Here is a 15,660-nt window from a genome sequence, read left to right on the forward strand (position 1 = left end):
GGATTAACTGTGGGGTAGATTTTGGTGGGTCAGCATCTCTTGGGAATTAATAAAACTAGCATCAATCTAAATTGCAAATAGTTTTGAACAACTGATGCCCAATGTTCAATTTTATTTTCAGAGGGGAGAAGGATGGGGAGTAGTCATTTTCTCTGTAGTTTCTCCCTGTTTTCTAAATATAGACACAAAAGCTACAGAAGCATGTCATGTTATTAGACAAGAGGCAGATGATCAGCACAATGGTTCTGTCTGCTGCCTTGCATTCCTCTTATCACAAATGTTACTTACTGCCCCAACACAGAGACCTTGAATAAAGAGTAAAGAGGTCATACAATTGCCAGAGAAGAGGAAGACATTTTCAGCAGAGACTAAAGCAACTACTAGAAATCTGGGAATAGACTTGTCTTATTCATTCAGTGGGATCATTTTTATTCTATACATATCTAAGTAGACTTGATTAATTTTGTTTATTTTTTATTTTTGGACCATAAAAAAAATGCATTTTGTGTGGTCTTTCCACTAATACAAGCATTTATAATGAAGACAAGTCTGAAAACTCAAAGCATTTCCAACTATCCCCTGCCTCACCTGTATGCACATATCAATTTGGGAAATTAATGTGTAGGAAAATTGAGGCTCAAGGAAAACTAGGGAGGGTGGAGTGCTGTGATATAATAGTCACCTGTGCGTGCTGTTATAAAACCTATGTATTTATTTCATTTCATTTACTAATCCAATCCTTAAGTGTGGGGTCTCCATCCACAAGTCAAATGACCTCTATCATGAATAACACATCTCCAGTAATACAGTCTGTTGTTTGTAGAGATCATATACATTAATAAGTCGTAGCAAAGTACTGTACAAAGTTGAAGCAATGGAAATGAACGTTTGAAATTTCTTCGATGAATGCATGGCTCAGCTGCTTAATGCCTTTGAATGTAGGCTTTATACATTTACAAAGATATTCAATTTGTTTTAAAATGGCATTTGCTAAACCTTTCATTGCCTTCAGAGGACATGAATAAAGATCACGTCTAGATAAGATACCTTATTACAGGGAAGGCTATGTTTTAGGTTAATCTAATAAATTTAACAAAAGCACAATACTGTTCATCTCTGACTAGATTCACATTTCACTCTCAATAAATTGCAAATGTAATATATAAATGCTCTTTGACTTTGTAATGAAAAACTTCATCCCTATAGGTATACAAAAAAATGAATGTGGCAAATTCATGGATTTTTTCCTTCTAATCTATTTTCTTTCTATGTTAATGCTATATTTCAGCATTCTACAGATTTACTGATTATCAGGTCGCTGCTGCTTCATGTCTAACAATCTACATCCATAAATATAAGCCTGCAAAAGCACTGTGCAGAGGCAGCTTACACTGCCTTATTTTTGTACCAGGTAAAATGAAACATCCCACTTGAGTAGGCAAGCGTTTGGTTTTTATTATAGCTACGCTTGCGACAAAGAAGCATTTCAACATTTTAAATTCGGAAAATAATGCAGAGAGGGGCTGATTCTGCTTTGAGTTAGTGAGGTGATGGGTGCCTTGACTAGGGAGTGGGGGAAGTAGGAAAGAGGTGTAGAGACCAGCAGCAAACTGGTGACAAAAATTAAACAAGCAAAACCTTGGCAGTGGTAGACTTGGGTAGTATGGCGCCCTGTGTGAGCCCAAAATTTGGCACCCACCCCATCCCAAAAGGTGGATCAGGAGGCACCCGGCTTTGGGATGGAAGCACAAGGCAGGGGTATACAAAGGGGAGGGCGGAGGGCATAGCTGTCAACGTTTCCCTTTTTAAAAGGGAAATTCCCTTATTCCGAATAGGATTCCTCGCAAGAAAAGAGAAAAGTTGACAGCTATGGCAGAGGGGGCGGTCCGCCCTGGGTACAACTCTGGGGGTGTGTGACAAGATGGCCCGCTGCCTCCCCCCAGCTGTTGAGTGGCCAAGGGCGCACATGCAGTTAGTATGGGCGCTGCTCGCACGCCATCCATATGGGCGTCTCGCACGGCGACCATACGGGCTGCCATGCATGCACAGTCCATATGGGATGCTGCGCATGCACAGTCCGAACAGGCTGCCACTCGCACAGCGATCGCACAAGCTGCTGTGCACGCACAGTCTGTATGGGTTGCCACATGTGCGCAGTCCATATGGACATTGCACGTGCCCCACCAGGTGGTTCACCCTGCCCCTTGGCGTTCTGCCCCAGGTGCCAGAGAGGGTGCCTCCGCCACTGGCACAAGGGCCCTGGCTGGCTCCTAGAATCCTTCCACCTCCTTCCCAAATCCTAGTTAGCGCTTTTCCAGCTTTGAGACAGAGATGAGAGGACTCTTAAGAGCCTGCCTCTGTGTTGCATTTATTTATCTCAGCTGCAGGTGGGAGGTTGAAACCATAATTCCTTTCAAGGAAACTGTGATCTGAAAGACAGTGAGTAGGACGATGTGTAAAGGACAACTGAATTCTCTGCCTAGAGATGAACAGTTTTAGGTTTTGGTAGAGCCAAAAGCCCAATGCTATCACGATCTTAGTCCCATAATCCCACAACTGTCCTACTCAGTGATGGTTGCTGCCAGCAGACTGGTCCTTACAGTGGTATTTTCTGAGCCCTTTGAACTGGTACTGGATTTAAAAAGAGGACAGAAGTCAAGACACACTTTGACTTGGCATTGTGGCCTATGGAAGTCATAGAACTCATGCTGACAACTCTGAGAGTTGTTAAGAGCACGGATGTTTTTTTGGATACCATGATAAATCTGGTCCTAAAGTATTTATTATTATGCTTGAAATGTCTTCAATTATTTATTCTTCAATGCGGCAGGCTGCTATAAAACGTCTATAAGTAAAACAGACAGCACTAAGTTGGCGTGGGGGAAATGCCCCCACATTCTGATTTTAAAAAAACAGATTTCCCAAAAAATGCAATTCAGCTTCTTTGCAAAATGCACTGTGCATATCTGAGCAATATATTTGTATTAAAGTGTGCATAAGCAGACATGCCAATGAGTTCTGCAGTCTGTATCAACAAATAAATGTTGCTTTAGATTTCTAAACTCTCAGGTGAATTACTGGAGATTGGGAGTTGAAGTTAAGAAACAGGGTTTTTTCTTTCCTTTAATATAAATACATTAAGGGACTGCAGGAATGTTGTGATGAGATATGTTTTAAACTCTGCTCCCAATGCCCTTCTTCATTGATCCTACCACCCTGTTTAAAATCATATATCTATAGGCATCTTCCCAATATCTGAACCAGGTAGCAACAATTCAGATACATGAAAATTTTATTAAGCTACAACTACAAAAATACACACAAAAGAATAATCAACAAATATAAAGGTATTAGTTCTTAATCATACCAAACTCTTAGCTAGTCCAGTCTTGGTCCAAGTCTTCCCTCCTCCTCTCTCTCTCTCTCTCTCTAACCCATCACCCTTTAATCTTTTATCTACAATAATTTTGTGACTTCTAGCTGCTTCTATCCAAAATGTTGTATTAGACCTGATTTTATGTTATACCTTATATTGTCCCCATTTCTACCTTCATACTTTCAAAGAATGATTTATCATACAGAGGGAGACAGTGCAAGAGAGAGCATTGTGTCCCTGATCACTCCCAACTGGTATTGTGCAACCTGCCTTCTCATTTGTTCTCCTACCCCATCCTGACTTCATGCAAATCCAGAATTATGATGAGGCACCACAAATCATCCAATGGGGGCTGTGTGATGACAGCCTTATGTTTTTATGTATATAAGATGCCCATGGGTACCACATAATTGAGGGGCCCAGCATTAAAGGTAAAGGTAAAGGTACCCCTGCCCGTACGGGCCAGTCTTGACAGACTCTGGGGTTGTGCGCCCATCTCACTTAAGAGGCCAGGGGCCAGTGCTGTCCGGAGACACTTCCGGGTCACGTGGCCAGCGTGACAAAGCTGCATCTGGCGAGCCAGCGCAGCACACAGAAACGCCGTTTACCTTCCCGCCAGTAAGCGGTCCCTATTTATCTACTTGCACCTGGGGGTGCTTTTGAACTGCTAGGTGGGCAGGCGCTGGGACCGAGCAATGGGAGCGCACCCCGCCGCGAGGATTCGAACCACCGACCTTTCGATCGGCAAGCCCTAGGCGCTGAGGCTTTTACCCACAGCGCCACCCGCATTCCTGACACAGGGATATATTCAGTTCAAAGTAATTAATCTGAAAATTTGCCCCCACCCCCATGGAATTAATATCTTCACAAAATATTGATTTAGAGGTGACACATAATTTAAAGTAACCCCCTTCATAGGAATCTGGATGAATGTTTGCATGTGTTATATAATTTTGATCGTTTAAAAGAAATTAGTGTTGATATTGTGTGATTATCTCCAGTTTCAAAAGCTGATGGAATTTCTCTTTGGTGAAAAATCCAATCTGAATGTGTTCATCTCACCCTGGGCAGTGAGTTCTCTGCAGCTTTGATATCCAATAATCTTGCAGTTGCCTTCATTTTTTATTGCCTCCACATATCTTCCCAGGAGATTCCTCAAAAACAGATTAATCTGCTCTTGATTTAAATACATCACAGGTAGTTCCCTTCTGCAGTCTTCAAAGGAAGGAAAAGTAAGCGAGAATGGAAAGATCAGGTGTCTCTCAATTGTGAGAATATACTAGCAATCTCTACTATCATCCAGGAGAGATCTGAAATTAAGTTGTACTCAATCAGCTATATCAAACTGTGATGCCACATCTGATTGCTTCCATCTTTTAATATTATTTCCCTTTGCTAGCTCTGGTTTAAAATGTAACAGAATATGACATAAAAGTAATAATCGTACAATATATGGAAATCTTTCACTTTATAGCTAGGGCACAACACGGGAGGTAAAAAAGCTAAAAAAAATCCCCCCAAGCCATCTAGAAGATAAAGGTCTACTAATATTATGATTGACTCAACAAGGCTGGATTCAGAGTTAGAACAGAAAGCAATACTTTCAGAGCATGTGTCTCCGCCTAGGAGAAGGGACACACTGTAGCTCATTGAGTGGAGCATCTGCCTTGAATGCCTTATGTTCCAGGCTCAACCCCAACTTTTTCCAGGTAGGACTGGGAATATCTACTACCCGAAAACTTGGCGAGCCTCTACTAGTCAGTGTAGCTAGATGGACTAATGATCTGACTTAATATAAGGCTGCTTCCTGTTCCTATGCAGGGTGTTCCTGTAAGCTGGAGTCTTGACCCCACAGGATTCCAGCTTGCTGCAGGCAAGCTCCAAACAACTTTGGTGAGGGCTGGTCAGGGTACATTGGGGTATGGGGGTGTTGCAGATATCAATATTGCACAGTTTGAAGCAACCAGATGCATTAAAACTGACTCCTTTTAGAAATGAAGCATTTTCCAGACCCATAAATATATTATTCAAATTTGACTAGCAGTATTCTCTAAAAGCAGATCATAAGCATCAAAGATATAACTAAAATTATACATTCAGTATCTTGTGCTGTCCAGCACTGGCTCAGCATCTTACAAAATATTAAATAATCCAAATAGACCTGGAAGCAGAGAGAGGACTCTCTCTCTCTCTCTCTCTCTCTCTCTCTCTCTCTCTCTCTCTCTCCCCACAGTCTGCTTTCCAGCCTCCAGGCTGTTTACTCTCACTTCAGAAAAGCTTCATTTACATCTTCATGAAGTTTGGGGGACAAAAGACTCAAAGGCAACTCCCTTCAAAATGGAGATTTGCAACTCAATACTTTTATCACATGACCTAAGGTTACAACACTCACATGTTAGCTACCAGAGAACAACAATTAGTTAGTTAATCATCAACTTAGCAAGAGCTCAAAGTGGTCCCCTTGGCTTTAATATAGCCCCATAGAAAAAACTCCATGTTAAACCTTCTTCAATATACTTTTAGCCATTTTTCATTTTAAACCTTCATTAAGACACATACATTTTTAATTTATGTGTGAATTATATCAATTATGCTTAACAGGGAGCTGAACTGCACAGCCTTTTTATACTACATCATACAAATATTCCTGCATGTTATAATATAAAACATCCAAACAGGACAGGTACAATTGATGCTGATATGACTGGCACACCATCAGCCTTAAACTCTGCACTGATCATGGCAATGTACTCACAATCATTCCTAAAAATCAAAAACTCAATTTCATAAGCATATACTGCTGAGCAAATAGTCCAGCATTACCACACACCCCATGTTTCCCGAGAGCCCTAAAGAGTGATTACAATGTTCCTATGGGGACATTCAAAGTTGTTGACCAATATCAAATGACCTGCAGGAATTTGATAATTACTCATCTTTACTTCTTTTAGCTGAACTGCTGAAATAGGGATCAATTGAAATAAGATAATGTTGCATTATAAAAAGTAGAGACATCACCTTGCCAACAAAGGTCCGTGTAGTAAAAGCTATGGTTTTCCCAGTAGTGATGTATGGAAGTGAAAGCTGGACCATAAAGAAGGCTGATCGCCGAAGAATTGATGCTTTTGAATTCTGGTGCTGGAGGAGACTCTTGAGAGTCCCATGGACTGCAAGAAGATCAAACCTGTCCATTCTTAAGGAAATCAGCCCTGAGTGCTCACTGGAAGGACAGACCGTGAAGCTGAGGCTCCAATACTTTGGCCACCTCATGAGAAGAGAAGACTTCCTGGAAAAGACCCTGATGTTGGGAAAGATTGAGGGCACAAGGAGAAGGGGACGACAGAGGACGAGATGGTTGGATAGTGTTCTCGAAGCTACCAGTATGAGTATGACCAAACTGCGGGAGGCAGTGGAAGACAGAAGTGCCTGGCGTGCTCTGGTCCATGGGGTCATGAAGAGTCGGACACAACTAAACGACTAAACGACTAAACAACAATGTTGCATTATACCGGGACAGCACATTGCTTTATTTTGACTATATTGGATCATTATAATATTTTATTCTTGGAAGACTGCTATACAGTATCATATTATTCATGTTGAGATAAGAAGAGAAAACAAAGTCTTCAAATCTACATCTTTATATTTATATGGATCCACATTGACATTATCTTTGGCTTACTCCAGCTGTCAGTATTGTTTCCTTCGTACCTTGGTGAATCCGCCACAGTTGTAGGTGTTGACATGACACATGCTCACAGAAAGCTATAAAAAATATTTTGAATTGACAGCGAAACCTTGTATGGTGGGTATGGAAAACAGTGTTTTTCTTTCTCTGGCCTGCAATCCTGTCAATTTCTGGAACCAAACGGTGAACCAGGGAGCTGTAGCTTCTTGCTTGTCAACTGTGTTGGAAACTGCCATACAGAGAGGGAATAGTGGCTAACTAGTGCGCGTTTTCAGAGACCTGACTACAACTTTTGCTCGAAGGTATGCTGAATAATTTTCAGAAAATAGGCAGGATACGTAAACAACAGGAAGCTATATGAAGACAGTGAATGTAAACAAAGAAGGACCTCTCCAAGGTGACCATAAAGCATATTTTTATTTTTTTATTATTTATAAAGCAGTTTACAGATAAAAATACAAATTAAACCTGGTGGTTTCATGCTAGTGGAACAAGAGCAGGGGTCAGCAAAGTTTTTCAGCAGGGGGCTGGTCCACTGTCCCTCAGACCTTGTGGGGGGACAGACTATATTTTGGAAAGAAGAAAAAGATAATGAATTCCTCTTCCCCACAAATAACCCAGAGTTGCATTTTAAATAAAAGGACACATTCTACTCATGTAAAAAGATGCTTATTCCCGGACCGTCCACGGGCTGGATTTAGAAGGCAATTGGGCCGGATTCAGCCCCTGGGCCTTAGGTTGCCGACCCATGATCAAGAGCAATGACACACATGGTCTACTAGCCAATCTGAACTGAGGGCAAATGGAGTCATGGTCATCTGTGTTTGACTGAGCATAGGGTTACAATTTGATCCATGAAAATTGTTTCATTCCATGACCAAATCAGAGCACCTGTCCCCAGTGATTTCCAGAAGGGCAAGTTGAGAACTGGGCCTCTCAACTGATTTACTTGATTCCATTTCTCCACATGCAACAACTTCTATTTCTTGGAGTAGCAATCAGGGATCCTATACACATCAGTTTTCAATGCAAGATATTACATTTGACCTTGGATGCCAGCTGCTAATTTAACATCCCTTTGATCACTCAATATTTTTTTTTAAAAAAATTATTTTGGAATTTCGCCTTAAAAGTAGTTCTCATTCATTGAAAATGACACCCAGGATTATGGCAGTTTTTACATATTATGACCCTCAGTTGAAAACCCTCTTCACTTCAGGTAATCATCCTGAAACCTGAGTATCATTTGGATCCTGCCAATCTGATTTGATGAGTCCCCTGATGTCTCCTGAAGCTACCCATTTTTTCGGTCTTATCCAAGTTTCTTCTTATTTGTTCATTTGACTATTTTTCATAATTTCAAATAGTACCCCACTCAAAATTTCAAATAGTACCCCACTCAAAGCAGAAGGGAATGTAGTCAATGTAATTTTTATTTTTTAAAAAACTAACTGATGGATTTTTTTTTATTCCTTCTCCCCTTTTCTGGGTTGTAAAGGTAAAGGTAAAGGGACCCCTGACCATTAGGTCCAGTCGTGACCGACTCTGCGGTTGCGGTGCTCATCTCACTTTATTGGCCGAGGGAGCCGGCGTACAGCTTCCTGGTCCTGTGGTCAGCATGACTAAGCCGCTTCTGGTGAACCAGAGCAGTGCACGGAAACGCCATTTACCTTCCCGCCGGAGCAGTACCTGCACTTTGACGTGCTTTTGAACTGCTAGGTTGGCAGGAGCAGAGACCGAGCCATGGGAGCTCACCCCGTCGTGGGTATTCAAACCACTGACCATGTGATCGACAAGTCCTAGGCTCTGTGGTTTAACCCACAGCGCCACCCATGTCCCTTTTCTGGGTTGTATGTCTTGGCAAAAATAAGCCACACTCCCCAGCTGTCTCAGAATATGTTGATAACCTTCTGCCAACATGCATGTGTGTGTTTACCACACTAGACAGAAAGCAATTACCGTACTTTCACTTCCTTTCAGTAGCTGTATCGTCCTGTGTTATTATGATTACCAATGTTTAATGTATTTTTAATCTTTGTTGGAAGCCGCCCAGAATGACTGGGGAGACCCAGCCTTATGGGTGGGGTAGAAATAAATAAATTAATAATAATAATAATAATAATAATAATAATAATAATAATAATAATAATAATTAATAATAATAATAAATATTATTGTTATTATTATTATTGTTATTATTGTTATTATTATTATTTTCTGAGTATCCCCATGAAGATCAGTGGACTTTACTTCTGAGTATATCTGCCTAGGGCTGGGAATTCTAATCTGAGATTGTCATGGCAAAAACTGAAGCAGGGTAATATTTATTTTTGATTTGTTAATCTAGAATCTGGATTTGTTTCTGGCTCCACTCATGGCTAGCGTGCAGCCCCTGGCCGATTACTCCAAAGGGAATGTGTCCCCTTAAAAGATATTGCCATCTCTACTCTACATGGTTGTTGATATCCTCTAGTGCAGGCACCCCTAAACTCGGCCCTCCAGATGTTTTGGGACTACAATTCCCATCATCCCTGACCACTGGTCCTGTTAGCTAGGGATGATGGGAGTTGTAGTCCCAAAACATCTGGAGGGCCCAGTTTGGGGGTGCCTGCACAGTATCTGTGTGTGGTGTTTCATATATAGAATATAAGAGTTAAGAACATGAAGAAAGCCTCACTGGAGTGGATCAAAGACTCGTGTCATCAAGCATTCCGTTTCCAACAGTGGCCGGAAAGATGCTTCTGAGAAGGCCATGGGCATACCATTCTCTGTCCTTATTACTGCTACCTAGCATTCTGGGTAAATGTACCCTACTAATCTTAGGCATCGGCTGACAGGAGAAGGTTTTTAGGCAGAAAGGAAATAAGTCAATGATCACTGTATCTTATTTACGTGAGGATTAATTAATGCTGTCAGGAAAGGGTGAAGCTTTCTTTTCAGTGCCTGCTAAAAGGGAAACTTCAGCAGCTGAGCTGATGTGCGTGGTACTGATTTTGGAGCTAGCGAAAAATCCAAACAGTAAAACACATCCCTGATATAGCAATGTTCGACCCATAATCATTTTCAGAGCCTTCTTTTTCCATTAATGCAATTTTACTGGCCTAGCAAATGAATGATCATGTCACCTCACCTGGTATACCTATATAGAGTGCATTACAATAATCCACCTTCTCCCATTGGCCTATTAGCTGAAGCTGATAAAAGGCACACTTAAACACCACAATCCAAACTTTTAAGGGAAGCAATGGATCAAGCAGCATGTCCAACAGAAATGGGGAAGAAAATGGACTCCATTCTTAAAGTCAACCTTACAAAATTCAGTTTCTTAACCAATATGTTTAGGCAGAGGGCCTTCTCAGTAGTAGCACCCGCCCTGTGGAACGCCCTCCCATCAAATGTCAAGGAAATAAACAACTATCTGACTTTTAGAAGACATCTGAAGGCAGCCCTGTTTAGGGAAGTTTTTAATGTTTGATACTTTATTGCTTTTTTATTCTGTTGGGAGCCGCCCAGAGTGGCTGGGGAAACCCAGCCAGATGGGTTGGGTATGTATGTATGTATGTATGTATGTATGTATGTATGTATGTGTGTATATATAAATAATAAATAGTGAATTAGACATCCTTCAGAAGGTACACTTTTCCCCAAAATTGCAATGCAATTCTCTGGCCAAGCAATGTGTAGAAAAAAATGCATATATTAGACAAAAGAGTGAACCTCTCATTTTTCTAATCTTAAGTTCCTGCATTTCTGCAAGAACTTGTGAAGAAGAACACTCCATTAGTTCCACTCTGTTGTTATGTAATTCTCTGGTAACTGTAGTTCAATGACAGAACACCTGCTCTTCATGCAGAAGGTTCCAGGTTCGGTCCCCAACATCTCAAGGCAAGCATTTTGGTTTGCCAAATAGAATGATTTCCTCTCTACCTACCCTTGTGCACACTGTTCTGGAGGTTTTTTGAACTTCCCTGAACAAATTTTGGGGTCCATGGGGTGAGTGGGGGAGAAGGAGAGGGGAGAGACCCATTTTCTGTCTCGCTAGAGTGGTGCATGCTCTAGTTATCTCCCGCTTGGACTACTGCAATGCATGTTATGCGGGGCCACCTTTGAAGGTGAACCGGAAAGTACAACTAATCCAGAATGCGGCAGCTAGACTGGTGACAGGGAGCGGCTGCCGAAACTATATAACACCGGTCCTGAAAGATCTACGTTGGCTCCCAGTACGTTTCTGAGTACAATTCAAAGTGTTGGTGCTCACCTTTAAACTCCTAAACAGCCTTGGACCAGTATACCTGAAGGAGCGTCTCCACCCCCATCATTCTGCCCAGACATTGAGGTCCAGCTCCAAGGGCCTTCTGGCAGTTCCCTCACTGTGAGAAGTGAAGTTACAGGAAACCAGGCAGAGGGCCCTGTGGAATTCCCTTCCATCAGATGTCAAGGAAATAAACAACTATCTGACCTTTATAAGACATCTGAAGGCAGCCCTGTTTAGGGAAGGTTTTTTAATGTTTGATGTTTTGTTGTGTTTTTAATATCCTGTTGGATATTAAACAGAAGTCTTTGCTTGGGCTTCTGCTGAAAGGACTCTTTAGTTGAATCCCACCCTAGAGTGAGACGGGAACTCACAGACCATCTAGTGCAACCTTACTATATGGTAGGAAATCCACTGCTACAGGCTTCCTGATTGGTGGCCATTCAGACCCTCCTTAAAAATATTGAATGAACGAGAGTCTACCAGCTCCCAAGACAGCCTGTTCCACTGTTAAAGAGCTTATACCGTCTGAATATACTTCCTAATATTTTGTTTTAAAGCATTTCCTTTAATTTGGACCTGTTGGTTAGGTCCTACCTTTGAGAGCAAGAGAAGAAAAAATTTGTTCCAGGTTTACATTGTGTTTATAGGCATTGCAGTATCTGTTTACAACAGGATTGATATGAGATACACTGGGATGTGTAGCACAACAGCACAGGAAACAGGATAGAGATTTGGCTTGGGCCTACATTGAATGAAGCTGCAGTTGTGCCTGTTTTGCTGATAAGAAAATTATTTGAAATTAACTTCTGGTAAGAGGCTGCTTCTTTTGTATTTATACTCCTTCAAAGGAGGTAGAAATCAAACCTAAAAATCCATAAAAATTATCTTCTGAAATCAGGTCAGATCACATCCTTTTCAGTGTTGAGTTGCCATTTTTGGATTATACCTCCATTAACCTTTCTTTAATCAGTTTCACACTGTAATGTTCCTCGCTATTTCTCTATGGAGAATGCAGACCCGAAAGAGTTTCAAGTGTACAGAGAGACTTAAAATGGCAAAATACCTCTAATGAGACCTCTTCTAACAAACTTTAATTACTAATTGGAATGCTAAACAGTCTTTTATATGCAGAGGACCTTGTTATAATAGACCAAGATTAAAAGGTTTATAAAAGAGATACATATAAATTACCTGTAAAAGAGGTGGTTGTTACCTGTATAAAGATCAAAATGAATGAAAGATGCTCTGTTCATTGCCTTGTGTGTGTAACATCCCTTTTAAGATGAAAGCATTTGGTAGACATCAAGATCCTGTAAGAACATAAGAAGAACTGGTCCATGGATGGAAAGCTGGGTAGCTCAGTTGGTTAGAGCATGCTGCTGATAATGCAAAGGTGGCAGGTTCAATCTCCTTATGGGACAACTGCATATTCTTGCATTAGGTAAAGGTAAAGGTTAAGGTAAAGGTAAAGGACCCATGGACAGTTAAGTCAAAGGTGACTATGGTGTTGCAGTGCTCATCTCACTTTCAGGCCGATGGAGCTGGCGTTTGTCCACAGGCAGCTTTCTGGGTCACGTTGCTGGCATGACTAAACCACTTCTGGTGCAACGGGCCACCAAGACAGAAACCAGAGCGCACGGAAACGCCGTTTACCTTTCCACCACAGCAGTACCTATTTATCTACTTGCACTGGTGTGCTTTTGAACTGCTAGGTTGGCAGGAGCTGGGACAGAGCAATGGGAGCTAACCCCATTTCAGGGATTCGAACCGCCAAACTTTCGATCGGCAAGCCCATGAGGCTCAGTGGTTTAAACCACAGCGCCACCCACTGTGACGTTAACATATGAGAGTGCTGGAAGTGAAATAGTTAAACAGGTTACCCAATCAGGATCCAGGGGGTGGAGTCAGAGGGAGTATAAAACTAACTCTGGGAGGGGCAAAGGGAGGAGTTCGTTGGGAGTTGGGTGGTTGGTTGGAGTGGGAGTGAATTGGGATAGAGTCTGTGGGTAGGTTGAGTTAGTGTAGCGAAATAAGCTGAGTCAGGAATAGTTAGGGGCTAGGAAGATAAGTAAATATCTGAGAGGTGAGACCAGATAGCGGAAGTTATAGGTCTGGATAGGTCCTGTTTGTAATTGACCAATACCATTTATGAAAACACACACTTGTTAAACTGCAATAAATAAACTGAAGTTTATGTTCCAGTTTAACCCTGACTGGACTCAGTATTGTACCAGGTAGGGCCTGGGTGGTGGCAACGAGAAATAAAGTGGTGGCACAGGGATCAATAGACAGTGAAACGTCCGGGGACCCTGTGTGATCGCCACACCCACGTCCCATTCCTGCATTGTAGGGGGTTGGACTCAGGGTCTCTTCCAACTCTATGATCTGGTCCAGCATTCTATTCTTACAATGGCCAACCAGATGGCTATGCTTTGCTGTCCTGGGCTCCTTTAAGGAGAAAGTGTGGGGTAGAAGAAATTGAATAAATAAATAATTCTATGGAGAGTCAAGAAGCAGGGCCTCTGTGCAACAGCACTCTCTGCCAACTGGTATTCAGGAGCATGCTGCCTCTGATAGCAGAGATAGAACATCGTTTAAAATTCTGTTCATCTTAAAAATGTGCATCTTTTAAAAGTGGTATTGAAATATCCTTGTCATCTTGGAACCTTTTCTCCCCTGAGAGCAAGGGAAGCCCAAGCAAGCATCTTTACCTGGGGAGGAGAGTGAGAAAGGGGTAGAAACATCTTCACAGACAATTGACACTGGTGTGCTCACATGTTTTTTAAGTCTCCAGTCTGGGAAGAAAAGTTGTATTATTTCAATAAATTAAGAAGTTGTCAAGCAACTTTCTTGCAGGGGGAATTTGAAAGGGACTTGGGTATGTGTATTCTGTGGAGGATTAACTTTGATCTTTTCCATTTCTAAGGGAATCTGATTCAAGCCTTTAAAGGGTTCAATATAGTACATTACCTTTTATGAGCTTCCTTGAAGTATATCTCTTCAGAAAGTGGGTTCAAAGAAATCACAAGTACATGTGGTATCCCCTCCCTGTATTGGAAATGCCATTAGTGGAAGGAAACAGTTATGAGTGTGTCCTCTTGAAATTCCTCTTCATCTGGCCACAATTTTAGCATTCAAAGGCCATTGATTCAAAGAAAGCATATGCTGAGATTTAGGGCAGGAATATAGGGCACAACATTGATCTGTCATGGTGGTGGTTCATGCACAGCTTTCCAATTGTTAATAATTGCCACAGCCCAAAATCCCAGGAGTCTGTATGATCTGATCCTGATCCAAAGAGATATCAATGGTCTAGGCTAACGATATCTGAAGGACTGCATTCTCCCATAAGATTAAGGTAAAGGTACCCCTGCCCGTACGGGCCAGTCGTGTCCGACTCTGGGGTTGCGCGCCCATCTCGCTTAAGAGGCCGGGGGCCAGCGCTGTCTGGAGACACTTCCGGGTCACGTGGCCAGCGTGACGAAGCTGCTCTGGCGAGCCTGCACCAGCGCAGCACACAGAAACACCATTTACCTTCCCGCTATAAAGCGGTACCTATTTATCTACTTGCACTTAAGGGTGCTTTCGAACTGCTAGGTGGGCAGGAGCTGGGACCGAACGACGGAGCTCACCCCGCTACGGGGATTCGAACCGCCGACCATATGATTGGCAAGTCCTAGGCACTGAGGTTTTACCCACAGCGCCACCTGCGTCCCTAGCACCACCCGCGTCCCATAAGATTACATACCCTCCAACATTTCTCCAGTGAAAATAGGGATGTCCTATTCAATAATAATAATAATATTTTTCCTATTTATATACCTCAGTCATCTGACTGTGTTGCTCCAGTCACTCTGGGTAGCTTCCAATACATATAAAAACATATAAACATTAAAAAAAACCTCTATACAGATGGCTCAGGGGTTCAATAACTCCCTACCCTTCCGATGAAAATTGGGACATCCTAAGGAAAAGCAAGATGTTCCAGGATCAAATCAGAAACTGAGATAGCTTCTGTAAATCTAGGACTGTTCCTGGAAAATAGAAACACTAGGAAGGTCCGAGATTAATTAAGACCTGTGGAGGCCCTTCTTCCCAATGCTCAGAGGCTAAGCAAGTAACCATCAGGGAAGGGACTTTTGTGTGATGGTACCCCAGTCATGGACTCACTTCCTCAACATTTACTAGGTACCAACATCTTTAGGTGTCAGGCCAAGTCATGCTTTTCACTTGAGCTTTTAATACTCAGGCTCTATTTAATATGTAGCAAAATGGGGGGAATCTCTGTTGTTGTTCTGTAAATGAACCAGCATGAGACTTTGAGTATATGCATTTCTTCCC

Source organism: Podarcis raffonei, chromosome 11, assembly GCF_027172205.1.
Source record: "Podarcis raffonei isolate rPodRaf1 chromosome 11, rPodRaf1.pri, whole genome shotgun sequence".
NCBI classification, from domain to species: domain Eukaryota; kingdom Metazoa; phylum Chordata; class Lepidosauria; order Squamata; family Lacertidae; genus Podarcis; species Podarcis raffonei.